The 20,944-nt window shown below is 41.4% G+C and overlaps 1 long non-coding RNA gene across 1 annotated transcript; it reads left to right on the forward strand.

Moving 5' to 3' along the window:
- Nucleotides 1-17: 17 nt before the first annotated feature.
- LOC103095823 (uncharacterized) lies at nucleotides 18-17,764 on the forward strand. Its single transcript, XR_458662.3, has 4 exons — nucleotides 18-158; nucleotides 7,700-7,890; nucleotides 14,996-15,138; nucleotides 16,064-17,764. It is a non-coding gene; the product is annotated as an uncharacterized LOC103095823 (long non-coding RNA).
- Nucleotides 17,765-20,944: the final 3,180 nt, after the last annotated feature.

The following is a 20,944-nucleotide window of genomic DNA, read 5'->3' on the forward strand; positions in this document are numbered from 1 at the left end:
AGGACGCTGAGATCACAATCCATCCTGGATGAAGACCAATGAAGAGAGGGCTAGTCCCTGAGGTTTGCACCGTACTGGGCGCACCAGGATCGTCTGAAACAGTCAGTGTAGGGTGGCGGAAACAAGTCTAGACGAATCTGATCTCGACACTTTGCGGGGTAAGTTTGTCTCAATATCTTCATTTTGGGAAATGGGGAAAATATTTTCTTACTCCCTCCCTCCCAGGAACTGAAAGCACGTTGTAAACCTGAAAGCGTTATAGAAATATGAGCCATTATTATTACGAGCTGTAGCCTGGGAAGATTGTGGGGCGAGGGAGGGAGGAGAAAGCCTCAGATTTCAGACAAACGGGCAGACTTTGAGGGGATCCGGAGTGGGCAAGTGGAGCCAGAGGGCAGAATAGAATGGAGAGGTTGCCTGGAGCCAAGACTTTAGTTGTGAGTATCCTAAAGAAGTCTAGGAGGGGCTGGGCGTGTAAAGGAGATAGAGAGAGAAGTGAGTACTAGGAAGCAAAGGTGAATAGAATAGGGAGGGAAATCGAGCTTTGGGCTAGGCTAGGCGAGAGGAAACAATAAAGCAGTCATCTAACTGAAGCACTATGGGATACGTTAAATATTCATAGGTTATTTGGGGGTTGGAAGGATCTGTGATTTCACCGGGGTAGGGAATTCCTGGAGAAACTTTCCACCTGGACAAATAAGCACCTCTTTTGTAAGTTAGGGTCTTAGAATTGGTTAGGGCACTAAGCCGTTAAGTCATTTGCCCGGGGGTCACACAGCTAGTAGTTGTCGGAGGCAGCACTAGTCCCCGGGTCTGGCTCTCTAGTCACTATGACAAAGCTGTTCCTTCTTTGACTATTTTTAATAAAGAGTGAACATCTTATATAGAGCCAGGACTTAATAGATATTTCTTGATTGATTGTATTATCACGAGCAAGTCTGTTAAGCACTCCCCAAGGCACACTTTTAGACTTTTAAAAAAATGTTTTATTGGTCTTTTATTTTTACATCACCTTCAGTAATCAGTAGTTAATAAACATTTATTAAGTGCCTTCTATGTCCTAGGCACTGTGCTAAGCACTGGGAATACAAATATGAAAAAGAAAGACAGTTCCTGACCTCAATCAAGCAGCTTAAAGTCTAATGGGCAACACACAAAAGGAACCTGAAACGGATAGGGTTCTACCTGATGTGTAGGAATCTACAGTTATTTTTTTTTAAACTTTATATTCTGGTAGATGGGGCCAGGGAAGTTTTCCGACCCAAGGAACAGCTAATAATAATGATAATGATAAATAATAATAATTCTGAACTGAACAAATAAATAAGCATTTATATCTATAAAGTAAAACAGAAAAAGGAAATTGTCTTATGTATAGCATGCTTTTCTTTAAAATACAAATACAAATGCAACTTTCAAAGTTGTTGATTTTTTTAAAATTGTTTTTGACCTTTTGTTCTGTGCACTAAAAAACAAACAAAAAACCTTAGCATCAATAGTAACTAGAAGACAAGTAAAGGGCTAGACAATTGAGGTTAAATGACTTGCCCAAGGTCACACAGTTTAGGAAGTATGAGGTCAAGTTTGAACCCAAGTCCTCCTAACGCCAGGCCTGGGGCACTAAACAACTGCTTACCAGTTGTCCTGGTACTGAACATTCTTAAAATTTTGTTTTAATGGCCCCCCCTTTTCCCCCTTTTATAGGACTTCCTTTCCCTCCCTATTGGGAAAAATAAAAAGCTTTCTGATGTTGTAATTGTCTAACTTGTTTTCATTCTGATCACTTCACTCTGATTCAGTTCAAATAAGTCTTCCCTAGTTTCTCTGAAGTCATCCCTTTCCTTATTTATTATGGGGGCAATATTATTCAATTACATTTATATGTCATAGTTTGTTCCTCAACTGATAGACACACTTTAGTTTCTGGCTCTTTGCAATAGAATTAAGAGCTGTTGTAAATATTTTTTGTACTTTATCTCTTTGGGGTGCAGGGGTATGAGTATAAAAGTGGTAGTGATGGATCAAAGCGTAGGCACAATTTAGTGATTTTTGGATGGATATTTCTAAACTGCTTTCCAGAATGGCTAGATTGCATGAACAGAACTAGCTCCATGAACAGAACATCAGTATGCTTGTTTTTCCTAGTCTCTCCAGCAATTGTCATTTTCCATTTTTTTTGTCATCTTTGCAAATCTGATTGGCATAATCTACATTTCCCAATATAGCCCTCCCCTCTTTCTGTCTTCTTAAGTTACAGACAAGTTGCTATTTTGCCTCAATGGAGACAGTTTCAATGTTGGGAATCCCCTTTATGATTTCAGCAAATGAAATAATAGGACCAGATTCCTTAAAAATAACTTACTTTTTTGCATAACTCTTTCCATTTTACAAAACACTTTTACGTCCAGTCTCTCAACTGATTCTCACAATCATTCTGTTGAGGCTAAATAGTTCGAATAAATAACCTGAGATTCAGGAAAGTTAACTGACTAGGCCAGTAGAGTCATACAACTAGTTTGACACCAAGTTAACAGTCTATCCCGGAGGGGTTGTTAACAGTTTAGCCAAGGACTGGAGCACAATACACACACACACACACACACACACACACACACACACACACACACACACAGAGTCCTACACAGTCTTTCAAAACTGGCAAACAAGTGAATGAGTACCATAGTGCATGTCGCTGTGTATGGACTAAAAGGGCATGCCAGATAATCAGATGATTGGAATTAAGGGGGAAAAAATGTAGAGGTGTAGTCAAAGGGCTTTAGAACTGAATTAGAACTGTGAAAGGCTAAGGTGGATGATCAGACATTTAGAACCCTAAAGAATGGAATGTTCTCAGGCTTAGAGGTGGGGGATGGACAATTCATTTGCCAGGAAACAGGGAGTAAGTAAAGAGAAGTGAAAGTGTCGTTTGCCCAAACCTTTCCTCACCACATTCTCCCCTTCCCATGGTTTTCCACACTGCCTTCTCTTCATCTTTGCTGATGTGAAGACTCCCACCCTGTCTTCCAATAGTTCTTCCCATCTTTCAAGGTCAACCTCCTTCTTGAGGCCACAGGAAGCTTGGCGCTGTGGAAAAAGCTAGAATCTAGAATCAGGGGAGCTGGCTTCCTATCTGCCACTTGACTTTAGGGAAATCACTTCATCTCAGTTTTCTCATCTATAAAATGGGGGAAGGACAATACTTAGGTAAGTGCTATTACTGTCCAGGATTATTTTGAGGATCAAATTAAATCAATCAACCAATTTTCACTTTATTAAACTCCAGCCACTGGAAATTCAAAATGAATTTTTAAAAAGTCTCTGTTCTCAAAGAACTTGAATTCTATAGGGCTAGAGAGAGAATACATTGTGTGTGTGTTCGCGTACACACACACACATACATACATACATATTAAATGAAGCGATTTGAGAACAAAGGCTTTAGAAGCTGGCTATAGGTGGTGGAAGCAAGAAAAGTCTTCAAGTGGATTTATTTAACGCATGTGGTAGTCTATAAAATGCTATATGAATTTCAGCTCTTATTAATATCATTTCCTGACTACCCCTTCCTCCTGGGGATCCTTACCACATATGAAGTCTTTCCCTCTCCTTTGAAACATCTGTGATTTCAAAAATGTAGGGAGTACCCTGCTTTAAAGCAGATACCAATCCTTCCATAATTTAGTGGGCAAATTTTAGAGTTGGGATTTGTCTAGGCTCACAACACTAGTATCAGGATTGAAACTAGCTCCAAGTCTTTGTTTATCTACTTCCACACTGCTGTCATTCACTGCTCCAGCTGTTAATTGTTTGTTTTTCTATGTCTTTTCTGCTGGTTTGCTAAGCTTGAGAGGGCAGGGTCTAGGTAAGCAATCAGAAATGAACTAAAGGGTCCAATCCTTGTTCTAAGGGAAATAATGAAAGAGAAGCATAGATCAAGTGTTGATAATGATGATGATAGATTTTTGGTGCCAACTGTCCAGATCTTGGGTCACTAGAATGTGTGTTTAAGGTTAAAATTCTGATATAGTGCTTTCAATTTACCTAAGCTGTGCATAGGGATGTGCAAACTTGTTGATTCTTTAAAACCTAAGTATTGTTCATTTGTTTAATTTGTTTCAGTTTGTTTATAGCTAGCTACCTATTGATACTTAGCTGGTAACTTATGTAGGATTTAAAGTAATGAACCTTATTATATGCTTTGATACTTACAACCCCATAAACTGGAGTAGTGTCATTACCATTTTATAGACAAGGAAAGCTGACACTCAGAGAGGTGGACCGAGGTAGCATCTTCCTTGGGATCACAGTTTAGTGACCGAGATAGGAGTAGGTAGGATTCCAGATCCAGTGACTGCCTCCTGCTTTCTAAAGAATCAATGATCAAAGTTTGACTTGCCAGAGAGGCAAGTTCAGTCCCTGATTGAAAATAGAATGGAGATTTAGACTTGAAAAAGATCAAAATAATCCAGTTTACTTCTCTTATCTTACAGGTGAGGAAGCAGAGACCAGGAGAGGGCAAGGAGTTTATGGAGGTCACACATAGCTCATTAGCACTGTAACCAGGGCCAGAAGTATCTAGCTCTCCTCCCAAGCCCAAGGACTCTTTCAAGTTGAGACTATGACATTAAACTGCTATTGGATAGGAGCTCTTGGAGTGAAGGGCATTGATTGTGTCCTGAGTGGTGATACAAGAATAGAGGGAAGCCCTGTCTGCTGAGGGGGGTGGGGTAGGGGGGTATGAAATCAAGAAACCTTTGAGAAAAATTGTCTACCAGGGTCCATAGGATCAAAGAATCTTAGAGCTGGAAGGTCCCTTGCAGACCATCTACTCCATCCCAACCTCCTTATTTACAGATGAGGAAACAGATCCAGAAGAGTAAGTAACAGAACAAAATTCCATCATTATGCCCTGTGACTGTCAATCCATTGAATTCCAGTTGTATGCATAAGGATATAGATACACAAACATACAGTAGATTTGTATATATACCGTATAGATGTCTATATCTACATACATACACATAATACACACGTGATATATGTGTGTGTGCATGCATGTATACACATACACATATACACCCACTTACTAAATGCCTGTTGACTGGCTGACTTTCTCCTGGATGCCTTCTGGTACAGAATGCCAGTGATGATGGGGAAACTCTCTATCACTGAGGAAGCAGACTTAACCACAGCAGGCAAACACGAGAAGACAACTTGCACTGCCTGGTTCGCAGTGAGCATTGGGTGGGTTTAGGAAACTGATAAAGCCACAGGCGTGTGAGCTGTGGTTGAGACGAATGGAAACTGGGGCTGAGAGATTCACAAAGAGCCCCGGGGCGTGAGTTGGAGTCTCGGACACTTAGGAGACCGGCTCCAGGGCCGCCTCTCTGGCTCCCCACTATCCTGTGGGTTCTGGTCCGGGTAGCCACTCATGTCCTCAGCTAGCTGCCAAGAGCGGAGGTGGGATAGGAAGCTTGGCAGAGCGTAAGGGAAGGGCACAGGTAACACGTAGCAGGTTCCTTCCTTTGCCGAAGGCTGCCTACTGTCTCTCTCCTCCTACGAGGATTTGTGGTCCCTCCGCCCCCGCCACCCCTGCTATCTCAGTTCAGAGTATGCACCAGGAGGCCCGTGGCGCTGGGTAGGAACTTAATATTTCTTTTCTTCGCTCCCAGTCTCCCCTGCTTCTCACAAGCTGTCTCTAGATTACTTAGGCTTGGCCCCTGCTGACACTTGTTTGTCATCCAACATCTTTATATAATCTTCCTTTAATAAAGTCATCTGAATTGGCAGACCAGTTTGACTAGAGTGAAAGGTTCGTGCAATGACAACCCGAAGTCACATAGAGTTTTATGGAGTACAAAAGACTTCCCTTAACTGTGCCCCACTTTGATCCAGCCATAGCACTGCTGGGATTGTACCCCAAAGAGACAATAAAGAAAAATACTTGTACAAAAATATTCATAGCTGCGCTCTTTGTGGTGGCAAAAAACTTGAAAATGAGGGGATGCCCTTCTATTGGGGAATGGCTGAACAAATTGTGGCATATGTTGGTGATGGAATACTATTGTGCTCAAAGGAATAATAAAGTGGAGGAATTCCATGTGCACTGGAATGATCTCCAGGAAGTGATGCAGAGTGAGAGGAGCAGAACCAGGAAAACAATGTACACAGAGACGGATACACTGTGGCACAATCGGATGTAATGGATTTCTCTACTAGCAGCAAAGCAATGATCCAGGACATTCTGAGGGACTTATGAGAAAGAACACTATCCAGCTCTAGAGAAAGAACAAAAATGCAGAAGTAAAATGTATGACTGATCACATGGTTTTGATCAGTACATGATTGGGAATTTTGGCTTTGAATTATCACTATAGCAAAATGTCAATATGGAAATAGGTTTTGAACAATGATACATGTATAACCTGGTGCTTGTCAGCTCTGGGAGCAGGGAGGGAAGAAGGGAGGGAAAGAACATGAAAGAACATGAATCATGTAACCATGGCAAAATATTCTCAATTAATTAATTAATTAATTGGAAAAAATACTTCCCTTAAAATAGCTGGAATGGTAAACTTGTGCCAGACTCTGGACAGCCTTGAATGCTGAACTAAGGAAGTGGGATTTTAAAATGTTGTCCCAGAGGGAGAGCTGGAGAACCTGGAGTCAGGAAGATGAGTTCAGATTCAGCCTCAAGACACTAGCTGTGTGATCCTGGGCAAGTCACTTTATGGGGTTGACCTCAGTTTCCTCAACTGTAAAATGAGCTGGAGAAGGAAATGGCAGACAACTCCAGTACCTTTGCCAAAAAAACCCCAATGGGGTCATAAAGAGTCTGACATGACAGAAATGCCTGAACAATAGCCCATAGGGTGTTTGAGTAAGGGAAGTGACTTTGATGAGAATAGTATCTTGTGCAGATTAATTTAGCAGCACTGTCTGTTATGGATAAGAGGCAGAGGAAAGACCCGAGAAAAGAAAATCAGATTGAGTAGGTTGAGGGAGGATGGTGTCAGTGGGAATGGGGAAAATGAGGGGAAAGAACCCTCCCACCCCCATGAAGGAAGAATGAGCAGAATTTGGCTCCTGAGAATTGGTATATTGGAAAGAAAAGTATGTGTTCTCTTTTGATTTTACAGGCTAGTGGAGAGGACAGAATGATAGAATTTATGGGAGAGTACTTTGTCATTTAGAAAGCACTATATGTAAATAACAAATTATCATTTGTGATTTGAGGTGCAATAGGGATGAATCAAAGATTGTTTTGAGCCTGAGGTTGGGGGAATGCCAGTTAGAAAGTTAGGAAGGAAAGCCAATTTGGAAGAGAAGTTGAGAAAGAGAGGGCAAAGTTGAACTTTGTTAGAAGTATTAGAAACACAATGCCTGAGCTGGAAGAGATGTTAAAGATCCAAAGCCCTCATTTTCTAAATGGAGTAAGGACAAGTGTTGCTTCCACATGAGGAATGAAAGGAGGAAATAGAGGTAAAATGACTTGTCCAAGGTAGTGGCAGAGGTATGAATACATAGATCCTGGTTTCTCCACTCCTTAGCCCGGTGCTTTCCCTGCTATCCCATAATGCCTCTCACATGGGTCATAGATATTAATTTTTATTTTTTTAAAGGAAACCCCCCACATTTCTCTTTCATTAACAAAATTATTTAACCATGTTAATTAATGTGTTTATTTTCTTTCTTTCAGTATAGAGAGCATACTTGGAATCATAATAGTAGATGAGATCTCTGAGGGGAATGAGTTGAAAGAGAAGAAATGTGGTTTGGAGATTGAACCTTGGGGAATGCCATCATTTAGGAGATGGAAGAAGAGCAGCAAAGTACTGAGGAACGAAGGTTCAAGATAGGCTGAAATACTCAGAGCAGCACTCTTTTATGGTAAGCAAAGATCTGGAAATAAAATTGGTGCTCATCAAATGGTGAACAGCTGAAAAAAGCAACACCATGTCATCTGAATGTAGAGGAATGTTATTGTGCAGTGATAATGAAGAGTGGAATTCAGAGATATGTGGGAAGTCTTGTATGAATTAATGCAGCTTGAAATAAGCACAGCCAAGAGAATAATATGCATAACAATTACAACAATGCAAAAGATCACTAAAAAGAAACAAATGCTGAGTATTTGGAAAAGTAGTGAAAGTTCCCAGAGAAAACAGATAATAATGAAACAGACTCAGACCTCAGTCTTCCTCAGACCGGGGAGGCTGAGAATTACAGTACTAGGACAGAAGGTTATATACATTTTAAAATTTTTAGCTTAAGTTTGCTTAATATTTTTAAGAGAAAAATAATTAGGGAAGGATACAGAAAAGGAGTAGTCAGAGAGGTGGGAGGAGAGCTACAAATTTAGTGTCACAGAATTCAAGAAAGGAAGTGTCACACTGAACCCAAGAAGACACTGTAAGTGACCTGTAAGCAAGCACTAATTTAAAAGGCTTTGGTAGTTTAATTTCATTATATTAGCAGATATTCTACCAATTAAAAATTTTACTTGTTTTGAGAAGTGACTTTTCTTTTTTAAAAAATGCAAAATTGATGCTTTTTGGTTTTTGCACACTCACTTTTCAATAACCCCATGCTAGAATCCTCTCAGAAAACAACAACAACAACATTTCAGTGAAATTTTACTGCATCTGAGAGCAAATAGCATATTCTGTATCTTGCAGTCCACCACCTTGATACCAAGAGGAGAGAAGGGTAGTGTATACAAGTGTCTTTTCTTAAAATTCAAATAACAGAATTCTCCCAAGGAGGAGGGGAAATATGGTTTAGATTATATGGCTTCTCTTCTAACTCTCGGGATCTGATAAGTGTAAAGGAGAAGGGGTCATTCATGCCTTAGTAGGAATGTATGTAGCTTGATCATTTTATTCTAACCTTTAGACCAGTTAAATCCTGCTGGGGGAAATAGGGATTCAAGTGTAGTAGAGGAATGAGGAGAGGAGTTACAGAAGGTAAATTTGATGCATGTGATAATGGGGAGAGAGGACAGGTCTAGGGGAGATGCCACAATAGGAGCTTCAGGCAAATCAGAGGAGGGTAGTGCAAAACACTAAGAACCTAGGAAGCAGGAGAATAGGGCTGCCAGGAGTTTGGAAGATTAGAAAAGGTATGAAGGCATTTCTTGGAGGATTGGTCCTGATCCTCCCCTCTTCCCAGATTGCAGAAGAGAAACCCTCTCTCAGAAAACCAGACCTATGAGAGGAAAGCTCCACATTCTATTGCCCTACTCTAGATAGGTAAGGGGTGGGAGGTAGAAAAAAGGGCATCATGAAGAGGGTATCAAAAAAGGGTTATATCAAAAACATAAGAGGGCAACTGGTTAGCTCAGTGGATTGAGTCAGACCCAGAGATGGGAGCTCCTGGGCTCAAATCTGGCATCAGTCACTTCCTAGCTGTGTGACCCTGGGCAAATCACTTAACCCCCATTGCCTAGCCCTTACCATTCTTCTGCCTTTGGAACCAATACATTGATTCTAAGAAGGAAGTTAATTTTTTTTTTTTAAAGAATATAAGCTTTTCCCCCACAGACAATCCAGAGCTTCTAAGGGATTGGACAGTGGTAAACAAGCAATTCACAGAGGAATTTTTGGTCAGAGGCATGCTCAGAACCTGGGTGGGTGGATAGGGAGCTGGTGAGGAGAATCATTACCTGACGTCATCTGTGTCCACCCTTTGAGGACGGGAGAATATATGAGTCACTCTTCTGGTCTTTATCCAGGTCTGTTTTCCAGGAATGGATTTTTCCAGGCAAAGCCTACCTTGCTATCTCTACACATATAACCAAAGACTTAATAAGTATTTGATGAATGCATGAATTTGTGGCATCTGCATAGAATCATGCTGCCTGTTCTGAGTGACAGTCCTTATAGATGCCTGGGGCTACCTTTGAAAAAGAGTCAAGGTTTCTGGCCAGGGCAAACAAGCAGTTTAAAGATGCCCCCACAGCATGGTGTGATGAAAAGAGCTCTGGATTTTGAGTCAAAGGAGGTTCCCCTAATACCCATGTAAATTTGGGCAAGCCATTTAAATAACTCTGGACTTCAGTCCCCCTCCTCTGTACAAAGAGAGAGTTGGGCTAGGAGCCCTCTAAGGTCTCTTCTACCTGTAAATCTATGATCTAAAGACCTTCATAGTCACAGTCTCCAACTGAAGGACTTGCGAGTAGACAGTTGGGGGAGCAGAGAAGAGCAAGTAACAATGCCAGAGACCATATGCTCCTGGGGGGGCTGATCCATATCTGTTCTTCCTATCTCCTGTTAGCATATGTGTGTAGGTGCCCAGGCCTGAGATTTTTGGGTCTCTAGGCTGATGGTCTGACCCACCACCCACTTGACTAAAGCCTTGTGTGTAAAATTAGGACTATCTCTTCTCTCTTTTCTAGACCAAATGCCTATGAAAGTACAAAATAGATTTTTAAAAAAAATTCAGGCTTGGAGGCAGGAAACAGGAAGAGAAACAGGCTTTAGTTCAGCAATAATTTATTTTTCAAGCCTTTATGCTTGCATTAATTATCTCATTTGGTCCTTGTGTAATAGAGTAGATATGATTGACAGTTTTTACAGATGAGGAAGCAGATTCAACTTAAGTGATTTGCTCAGGATCAATCAAAAGCATTTATTAGGCACCATCATAAGCACTAGATAGAAAGCAGGCTAGGGAGTGGCAGAATTGACCCTGGAATGCATTATTCTTGATTCCCTAGTCCAATGCTCTGGTACTCTACCAGGTTTCTGAGAAAGGAGAAGAAAACAGAATAGTAGTGGACCTCTGAGTGTGTGTGTGTGTGTGTGTGTGTGTGTGTGTGTGTGTGTGTGGTCTGGTGCTTAATTCCATCCATCTTCTGGGCCAATATTTCTATGGTAATTTTAGCCCAAAACCCTCTGATAAACAATAGCTATTTCATTCAAAGTAGAGCCTTTTGGTACTTCCCACCATGATTTCTATACTACAGCCTATCTAGTCCACTAAGAATTTGTCAAGGAACCATTGCACAAGGCCCTGGGAATGTACTCCTGTCAAACTAAATGGTTATGTCCAGCACATTTCCAAAGAAGATTTACTGATATGTACAAGGCATTGGGCTAGCTAGGCTAGAACAAAGAAACATACCAAAAAGTCTCTGCCTCTAGAAACATATTCTACTAAGCAAGGACATGCTCCCAAAGTATATATTTTCCATTCCCTTTTGCTCATGTTATTTCCATATCCCAAATGTCTTACCCCACCTCTCCACCTGCCAAATTTCCACTTGTCTTTTAAAGTCCAACTCATGTCACCCTATTCCTAAAGCTTTCCTAGATCTGTTCCCATTCCACCTGTCTCCTGGGAAGCAATAATAAACTTTTCCCCTTGGACCTTTGATATATCCTTTAACTAAAAAGAAGGCACTATGTGTGCTAGGAGGTGGAGAGACAAAGATAAAAATGAAACTAGTTCCTACCTTCTACTGGAGGAATGCAACACGTTCATAGATAAGCATGTATAAAGTAGGATCATAGATGAAACCTCAGAGATCTTCTAGTTGGTTTCTCTCATTTTATAGATCAGGACACAGCGATCTAAAGAGATTAAGTGAATTCCAGTTCACATGGGCAAGCAAGTGTCAGATAAAGGCTGTGAAACCAAACTCCTGTTTCACTGTTCTTCCTTGAGAAAAGAGAGAGACCTAACAAAATAAGGGATGAGGGAAAGCTTCATGGAGGAGATACTTCCCATACCTGTGGCTTGAGGGATGCTGAAGGGGAATAAGGTAAGAGGGAATGAATGTGAAAACTCATAGAGAGAAATGGAACATTGTATTTTAGGAAAACCAGTAGTCCAGTTTAACTGAAATGGATTTTTGTGAATAGGTCTCATGTGAAATTGGGCTAGAGAGCTAGGTTAGTTGGAGTTAGATTTGAAGGTAAAGTAGGTTTTTAATGCCAGGCCAAGAATTTGTATTTTATAAGCAATAGAGAGTCATCAAGGGTCAAGCAAGAGAGTAACATGATCAGATCTGTTCCTTAGATTCCTTTGACTACTATATGGAGGATGGATTTGTACAGGAGAGTGATTAGAAGTAAGAAAACCAGTTAAGGGTTGTCCAAGAATTATCCAAGAATGAAGTGAGATGAATGTCCTGAGGTAGAGTGGTGACCATGATGGGAAAGGGGGGAAGGACTCATTGGAGATGGTGAGGAGATAGAATTGACTTGACAAAACTTGGCAATTGGATTGGATATGGAAGACAAAAAGGTCAAAGATGACACAGGTTATAAATTTGGTTATTGGAATTATGGTTTCTCTCCACAGAAATAGGGAAAGTAGAAGAGGAATGGAATTTAGTGGAGGAAATATAATGAGTTCTGTTGTGGGCAGGTTGAATTTAAGGTGCTTATGGAACATTCAGGTGGAGAGGTTCAGTGGAGAAAGTTGGAGATGAAAGACTCAGTGAAGTTCTTCACACAAATCACAAATAAAGACATTTATTAGAGAAATGTTAATTGCTCATGGGAAGGTTTAGCCAATATAACAAAAATGGCAATAAAACATAAATTAATTTACCCATTTAGTGCCATTCCAATAAAACTACCAAAGAATTATTTTATAGACATAGGAAAAAAATTCATCTGAGGAAAAAAAAGTCAAGGAAATCCATGGGGGAAAAAATGAAAAGAGGCCTAGCAGTACTAGGTCTTTATATTACAAAGCTATAGCCATCAAAACAATATAATCATCAAAACAAACAGGCTAATCATAAAGACAGATTAGATACATGATATACAGAAATACATGATCACAATAACCTACTATTTTATAAACCCAAAGATCCCATCTATTGAGACAAGAAGTCACTATTTGGCAAAAACTGCTGGAAGAATGGAAAATAATTTAGCAGAAACTAGAGCTAGAAACTAGATATACATCTCACACCATTTACCAAGCACAAACAGAAAAGGGTAGAGGAAAAATGCATAACTAAACAAGAGATAGAGAAGTTCACAGTAAGTAAAATAGATTAGATTTAATGATAGAAAATATAGATTTAATTATACAAAATTAATACAAAAATTAATTCTATAAATATAGATTTAATTATATAAAATTTAAATTTTTGCACAAATGAAACTAATGTAATTAAAACTAGAACAAAAGTAGGAATGGGGGAGGGTTTGGTTTTTGCACTAGGTTTTCCTAATAGAAGTCTCATTTCTAAAATCTATAGGGAACTGAATCAACTTTACAAGAATAAAAGCAATTTGCCAATTAAAAAGGATATTAACAGGTAGATTTCAGAAGAAGAATCCAAGCTATCAATAGTCATATGAAAAAATGTTACAAATAACTAATAATTAGAGGAATGTAAATTAAAACCAGTGGTTTTAACTATCAGATTATTTAAAATGATAAAAAGGGAAAATGAGAAATACTGGAAGGAATAGGTGAAAATAAGTGCCTTAATGCACCGTTGGTAGAGCTGTGAACTAGTCTGACCATTTTGGAAAGCAATTTGGAACCATATTGAAAAGGCTATTAAATTATACATATATACCCTTTGACCCAGAAATACAGCTAGTGGGGTTTTACCCCAAAAACATCAGAAAAGAAAAGGACTCATATATTTTAAAATACTCGGAACAGTTCTTTTAGTGATGGAAAAAAATGGGAAACAAGAAATGCCAATCAACTGGGGAATAGCTAAACAAGTTGTGGTGTATGACTGTGATGGAATACTATTGTGCTATAAGAAATGACAAACAGGATGGTTTCAGAAAAACCTGGGAAGACTTAAATGAACTGATGAAAAGTGCTATGAGAAGAACCAGAAGTACATTGTATACAGTAACAACAATCTTGTAAAGATGACCAACCGTGAAAAACTTGGCTATTCTGATCAATGCAATGATCCATGACAATTACAAAGGACCCATGTTGAATAATGTTATTCACCTCCAGAGAGAGAACTAATGAACTCTGCATGCAAATTGAAGCATATTTTCTTTCACTTTTCTTGATTTTTCTGGCTTCTTGGGGGGGGGGGGGGAGGGGACATGACTGTTAATGTAAAAATTTGCATTGCATAATTATATATATTTGTAATAGGTTTTGCTTTTTTTTTTTTTTTGCCTTCTCATTGGGTGGGAGAAGCAGGATAGGAAACTTGGAACTGAAAGGAAAAAAAGAAAGATAAGAAAAGGAAAGGAAAAAAAAAGAAACATGAATAGCAATCCAGCAAAGAACCCAAAGAAGGTAGTCAGACAGGCAAGGCAGAAAGGGATCCAAGAGAGCATCATCACAGAAGCAAAGAAGGAGAGAATATCCTGAAGGAGGGACAAGTCAACAGTGTCAAAAACTACAGAAATGTTTGAAGGGTAATAGATTTTGCAATTGAGTGAATAGTCAATGAAGTAAACAAGAAAAGCATTTATTGATTATTTATGTGTGAGGCACTGTCCTAAGCTCTAGGGATACAAGAAGGCCCAACCCCCCCCCCCCCCAAAAAAAAAACCCCAAACCCAAAACAGTCTCTGCACTCAAGGAGCTCACAATCTAAAGAGCTCTTCCGGGGGGTGGGGGGCAGAGATCGTCTTTCACTTTTTTTTTTGTCCCTACGACACTTAGCATAGTGTGTCATACATAGAAGGAAATTAGCTTTATTTAGTTTCTTGACTCACCAGGTGGTACAATCCACCCTGGATATGGTGTCAAGAAGACCTGAGTTCAAATTTGGCCTTAGATATAAACTTAGATCCTGGACAAGTCTCTTAACCTCTGTTTGCCTCAGTTACGCCTCCGTAAAATCGGGGTAAATGGTAGCACCTTTCTCCTTGGGTTGTTGTGAAAATCAAATAAGATAATTGTAAAGTACTTAGCACAACAGTGTTTTGCCCATAGTACGTTCTATATGAGTGTTAACTATTATTAATACTGGGTATTATTGTGCATTAAAATCACAGAGAATGCCAAATCTCATCCAAACTTTATCTTTCCCACCACCTAGTACTTTCACTATCTCTGCTGGAGAAATGATTGTTGAAATGAGGGATAAAGACCTTTGTGGAAGCAAAAACTGGGGGCTAATTAGCATTCCAAAGGACATTGATAAGAAGAAATAACAATGAAATAGCAGCCTGAGGGTGGAAGGTAAGGAGTTGGTGGTGGGGGAAGGGGAGCTTTGTAAGAAACGGAAATTGTTTGCTCAACACAGCCAGTTAACCAGTCCTTTCTCTTTTCCTCACCCCTTTACCTTTCTCTCTGTCTCTGTCTGTCTGTCTGCCTCTGTCTCTCCTTTTCTGTCTCTCTGTCTCTCCCTTTCTCTCTCTCTCTCCCTTTCTGTCTCTCTCTCTCCCCCTTTCTCTCTCTCTCTCTCTCTCTCTCTCTCTCTCTCTCTCTCTCTCTCTCTCTCTCTCTGTCTCTCCCTTTCTCTCTCCCTTTCTGTCTCTCTCTCTCCCCCTTTCTCTCTCTCTCTCTCTCTGTCTCTCCCTTTCTCTCTCTCTCCCTTTCTGTCTCTCTGTCTCTCCCTTTCTCTCTCTCTCTGTCTGTCTATCTCTGTCTCTCCCTCTCTCTCTCTCTCTCTCTCTCTCTCTCTCTCTCTCTCTCTCTCTCTCTCTCTCTCTCTGTCTCTGTCTATCTCTCTGTCTCTCCCTTTCTCTCTCTGTCTATCTCTCTGTCTCTCCCTTTCTCTCTTTTCTTTGTCTCTCTCTATCCTTCTCTCCCCCCCACCCCCACCCCTTAAGGCGGTAGAATGTTGATTCCAGAGATTCACCCAGATTCTTTCTTTTTAGAATAGCCTCTTACTGTCCCTGGTGGGCACAGTCTAGAACTCTTTGCCCATTGAGACTCTAGTTTTCAAGGGGAGAGGTCTGGGGAACAGCTGTTAACAGAAGGTGTGCATATTGACATTTTGGGTTGCATGTTCAGAACTCCATGAGCAAAGGGTTACTGGATCTTTTCTTTTCTTTTCTTTTTTGCACTTGCAGAAATAAATGGAGTTGATCTCTACTAATTCTGTTTTCTCTCTCTGCCTCTCTCTGTCTCTTTCTCTGACTCTCTCTCTCTGGACCTCTAGGAAAGTACTTAATCTCTTAACCTTTTTGGCCTCACTTTCTTCATTTGTAAATTAAAGGCATTGGACTAGATGATCTCTAAGGCATTTTCCAGTTCTAAATCTATGATCCCAGGATGAAGGTAAATTCAGAAAGACTCATCACAGGAACATTGCTCAACAAGAGGACGAATTTTCTCAGGCACAGGAATTCATGAAAAATATCTCCTAAGGAGCAGAGAGGTTGAAATCTTATTGGTGGAGAGCAAAGTCTACACACATCTTGTGAAATCACAAGATCCATGAAATATTGAAGCCTTTGATTTTTAGAAGGATTTCCCACTCCCTAAATCTGGAGACCATTTTGTTTAGGGCCAACAGTGTCTCACTTGACTTGATATGAACTCATCCACCCTGAACTAGACAGAGGCATTCCCCTCATTTCCCCCATTCTCTGATCTTCTCACTTCTGCATCAGTCAAGAACAGACAGATGTTCTCAGGAAAATTACCTTGACAAGCAAACATAGATTGTGTAGGAACTGATCACAGGTAGTGTAGGAATCTTCTGACTTTTCTAATTCTGCCAATTCAAGTCACAGGCCTTAGTTTCCTTGTCTGGAAAATGGGACTAATGCTACTTGAACTATTTATCTCAACAACATTGCTGCAATTTTCAAACCTTTATCAACACGAATTTTATTATGATTATGAAAGGAACAACCTGCCACCCCACTACTACCCCCCCCCCCCCGCCATGATGTTACCACTCCAATTCTATTGAATTGGGCAGTAGTTTTACCACATTTTCCCTCTATCCTCTTCCCCTTTCCCTTTTTCTTACCTCCCCTGGAAGCTTAAAAAAAATCTGGACTAGTGATTTCATTGGCGTAGGGAGCTTTCCGTGAGAAAATAACATTTACCAAAGCAGAGAGGCATGTGTTCTAAAATTTACAGTTGGGAGTAGCTGTATGGCTAAGTGGATTCATAGGCAGGCCCAGAGACTGGAGGTTCTGGGTTCAAATTTGACCTCAGACACTTCCCAGCTGTGTGACCCTGGGCAAGTCACTTAACCCCCATTGCCTAGCCCTTACCACTTTTCTGCCTTAGAAGCTGTCAACAAGGAATCTAAAAATCCTCAAACTTGTAGCCCATTGAGATCTGATGACCCTCAGTTTAGTTAGCTTGAAGGTGAAAGTCCCGAGTTTTAATTTGTCTCTAGAGAGTTTCTCCCTGAGGGAAAAATTCAATTTCAGGAGTCTCAGACTAACAATAGACCTTAAAGTTGTTTAAGTGGGGATGGCTAATCCCATCTGGTGTTAAGTATCATCTCTGTTTGTCCCAGTGGTTTCTCCCTTCAGGCTAGTCCCTTACTTTGGTAGCTCAGTCCTCTGGCTGGATCTTTCCTTTTTGTGTCTATTGTAAAGCTTCAGCCCCTCACAGTTATTCTTGTCAGGGACTCCTCATTTTCTTTCTTACCATTGTAAAGCCAATCAGCTATCCTCTCTCATCCTCAGTCCCCAATTTCCCTAAAAAGGTATTTAAACTTCCCAACTTTAATGACTTTTTGGAGTTTTCATCTAGAATGATGACACTCCCAGGGGTCCGTGATCAGAGTAGCCAGAGTCTGGGGATTCTTTGAGGGCTTGTGGCACACAGCTCTGTGAGGAGGCCTAATAATGCACGTACCCCTTTATCCCTAATTAAAAAGTGTTTTTTCTCTCTATTTATTCTGTGTTTTTTTCCAGTATAATAAACCAATACACAGTATTGATTCTAAGATGGAAGGGAAGGGAGGGAAGGAAGGAAGGAAGGAAGGAAGAGAAGGGAAGGAAAGGAAGGAAGCAAAGAAAGAAAAGGTTATTCACCTCCAGAGAGAGAATTAATGAACTCTGCATGCAAATTGAAGCATTTCTTTCACTTTCTTGATTTTTCTTGCTTTTTTTGGGGGGGGGGGCATGATATTGTTAATGTAAAAATTTGCATTGCATAATTATACATATTTGTAATAGGCTTTGCTTTTTTGCCTTCTCATTGGGTGGGAGAAGAAGGATAGGAAACTTGGAACTGAAAGGGAAAGGAAAGAAGGAAGGAAGGAAGGAAGGAAGGAAGGAAGGAAGGAAGGAAGGAAGGAAGGAAGGAAGGAAGGAAGGAAGGAAGGAAGGAAGGAAGGAAGGAAGGAAGGAAGGAAGGAAGGAAGGAAGGAAGGAAGGAAGGAAAGAAGGAAGGAAAGAAGGAAGAAAAGGAAAAGAGAGCCAAGGTGATTTGTTTAGGGTTACACTGGCAATATGTTTCAGAGGAAGCCTTAAACTCGGATATTCCTCTTTAGGCTGTTTGTCCCTTTTGCCACTCATTTATCCATGATATGAGATCAAAATAATATGAAATAGGCATAGAGATGTTTTTGGATACAGGAAGGCTTGGGTTCAGATCCTACTACTGACATATATTGACTGTTTGACACCAGGCAATTATTATCAATGAAATCACAAAGGTCATTGGGATAAGTCTAGTCCATGTCCCAGTGAAATGATAGCATGAAAGAAATGGAATAATAGATATGGAAGTGAACTTAGGGATCAATAAATATATTTAAAATGTTGTTACAGGAAGTATCATTGACAAAGGCAAATATATAGAGAACTGAGGGGGGATGTATAAGACTACAAGTCATTCCCCAAATGAAATGGTCAAAGCTGTGAACAGGCTTTTCAGTTAAAGAAATCAAGGTTACCTATAGTCATATGAAAAATAATTCAACTCACTATTGATAAGAGAAATGCAAATTAAAATAACTCTGATCTCACTGTGCACACCCTTTGTCTCAGCAATATCACTACTAGGTCTGTATCCCAAAGAGATTAAAAGGAACCGGCTGTACAAAAATATTGTTATGGCAAAAAAACAAAAACTGGAAACTGAGGGGATATCCATCACTTGGGGAATGACTGACTAAGCTGTGGCATATGATGTTGACGGAATACTATTGTGATTAACAGAATGATTACAGAAAAACCTGGAAAGACCTAAAAACTGACACGAAGTGAAGTGAGCAGAACCAGGAGAACACTGTGCACAGTAACAGCAATATTGTCATTTAAATGTGAGTATCTTAGATATTCTCAACAATACAGTGAGTTGACAACTCCAAAGGATTTGGGATGAAAAATGCCATCGTTAGAAAAAGAACTCAATGCTGATGGGAACATGCCCTTTTTCACTCTTATTTTCTTCAAGAGTATTTTAAATGACAAGCCTTCTTCCACATGATGAATTTGGAAATATACACTACATGAAGGCACACGTAAAACCCACATAAAAGAGCAATAATTTTATTAAGCATTTAACCATATGCCAGCCACTGAGTACATAGACAAAACAAAACAAAACAGTCACTGCTCTCCAGGAGTTTCTATTACACCACCCGGTCCCTCGCGCTTCCCTCTATCCAGCACAAAGGTGCAGCTACAATCCTAGACCACCCCTCAAAGCGTCCTGACCACGCTCAACTTCCGAGTCCGGGATTCCAACGAGTTCGGTTGGATTCCTTCACGAGCTCCGCTGGATTCCTCCGTGCTAGAGCTGGCGTTGGGAGTGAGATAAAAAGTCCGAGGAGCTACACTCGCTTTGCTGTCTCCTGCGCAGCTGCCAAACCAACGGTGGCCAGAGCGAGTCGAGAGAGTTGACTGCGCAGACGCAGACGCGGAGCTACTTCTCCCGCAGGAGTACTGTGATTTAGAGAAAGTGGTGTGTGAGGCTGCGCAGCAAGATCTGAGACTCGGCCTGGCTGGCGGTGAGGTCCCTGCCCGGCCCCGCCCGGGCCGGGGCGGCTCTGCTGGGGAGCGCGGCCTCCCCTCCTAATTCACGGACTCCCAGCATACCTGTTGGGTCCTAGGGCCCCTGCTCTCAGTCTGCTCACAGCCTAGTGCTCGGGGCAAAGAGCCACACTCCTCCTCAGTGCCCAACTGCCTCAAAGCTCCTAAGTGCCCCCACCTGCCCCAGGCCCTCCCCAGAGCCAAATCCTAGTGGCCCTGCCCCTAATGCTGAAACCTGAGAGGCCCTTCCTGTCTCAGAGGCCTTCCCTTGTTCAAGGTCTGCCCTCATGCCCACTGCCGTTACCCCTACCCATCCCAGTGCCCCTAATTGTCCCAAAGCCCCAGTGGTCCTGTTTGCCAGAGGTGCCCCTACAAGTGCCTACCCTCTGGGAACGTTCCCATCTCAGAGCTTTGTCCCAGTGCTCACCCACAGCACCCCAGCCTGCACCAGGGCCTGCCTGCCCCCTGAGGCCTTGTCTATCCCAGAGGCTGTGTCTACCCCAGAACCTGTTCCTCCTGCTCACCCCTAGGATCTCATGCTGCCGCAGAGCTGGGCCTTAGTGCCTTTAACTTTATTTTGACCCACCCCTATTATCCCTGCCTGCTGTAGCACACCTGTCTGCCACAGAGCCTCTACTCAGCCTAGACCAGTCCCAGTGCCCATCCTCAGTACCCCTGCTTTCTGCAGTTTCCCTGCCCACCCCAGGGACCATCTCCAGTGACATTACCTCTACGGAGCCTACCACCAGTGTCCCTGCCTGACCCAGGAGCCACCCCCAATATTCACTTTCAGATCCTGTGCCCTCTGTAGTGCTAATCCCAAGTGCCTGGCTATCCCAGAGCTCCCTCCCATCATCCCTGGCTCCCCCAGCACGCACTCCCAGTCCCCACCTTGCCATTATAGGGTCCCTGACTTTCTGAGGGCCATCCCCAGTGGCATAGCTTGCCTCTGCCCCCAGAACTCTTGCTTTCTCCAGCATCCCTGTCTGCCCTAGAACCTCTGCCTGTTCCAGTGCCCAGCCCTAGAGACTTTCCTACCCTATAGGTAGTCCTGCCTCTCGGGCCTATCCTCAATCCCAGCTTTGAGAACA

The sequence above is a fragment of the Monodelphis domestica genome, chromosome 1 (assembly GCF_027887165.1).
Source record: "Monodelphis domestica isolate mMonDom1 chromosome 1, mMonDom1.pri, whole genome shotgun sequence".
Lineage (NCBI taxonomy): Eukaryota > Metazoa > Chordata > Mammalia > Didelphimorphia > Didelphidae > Monodelphis > Monodelphis domestica.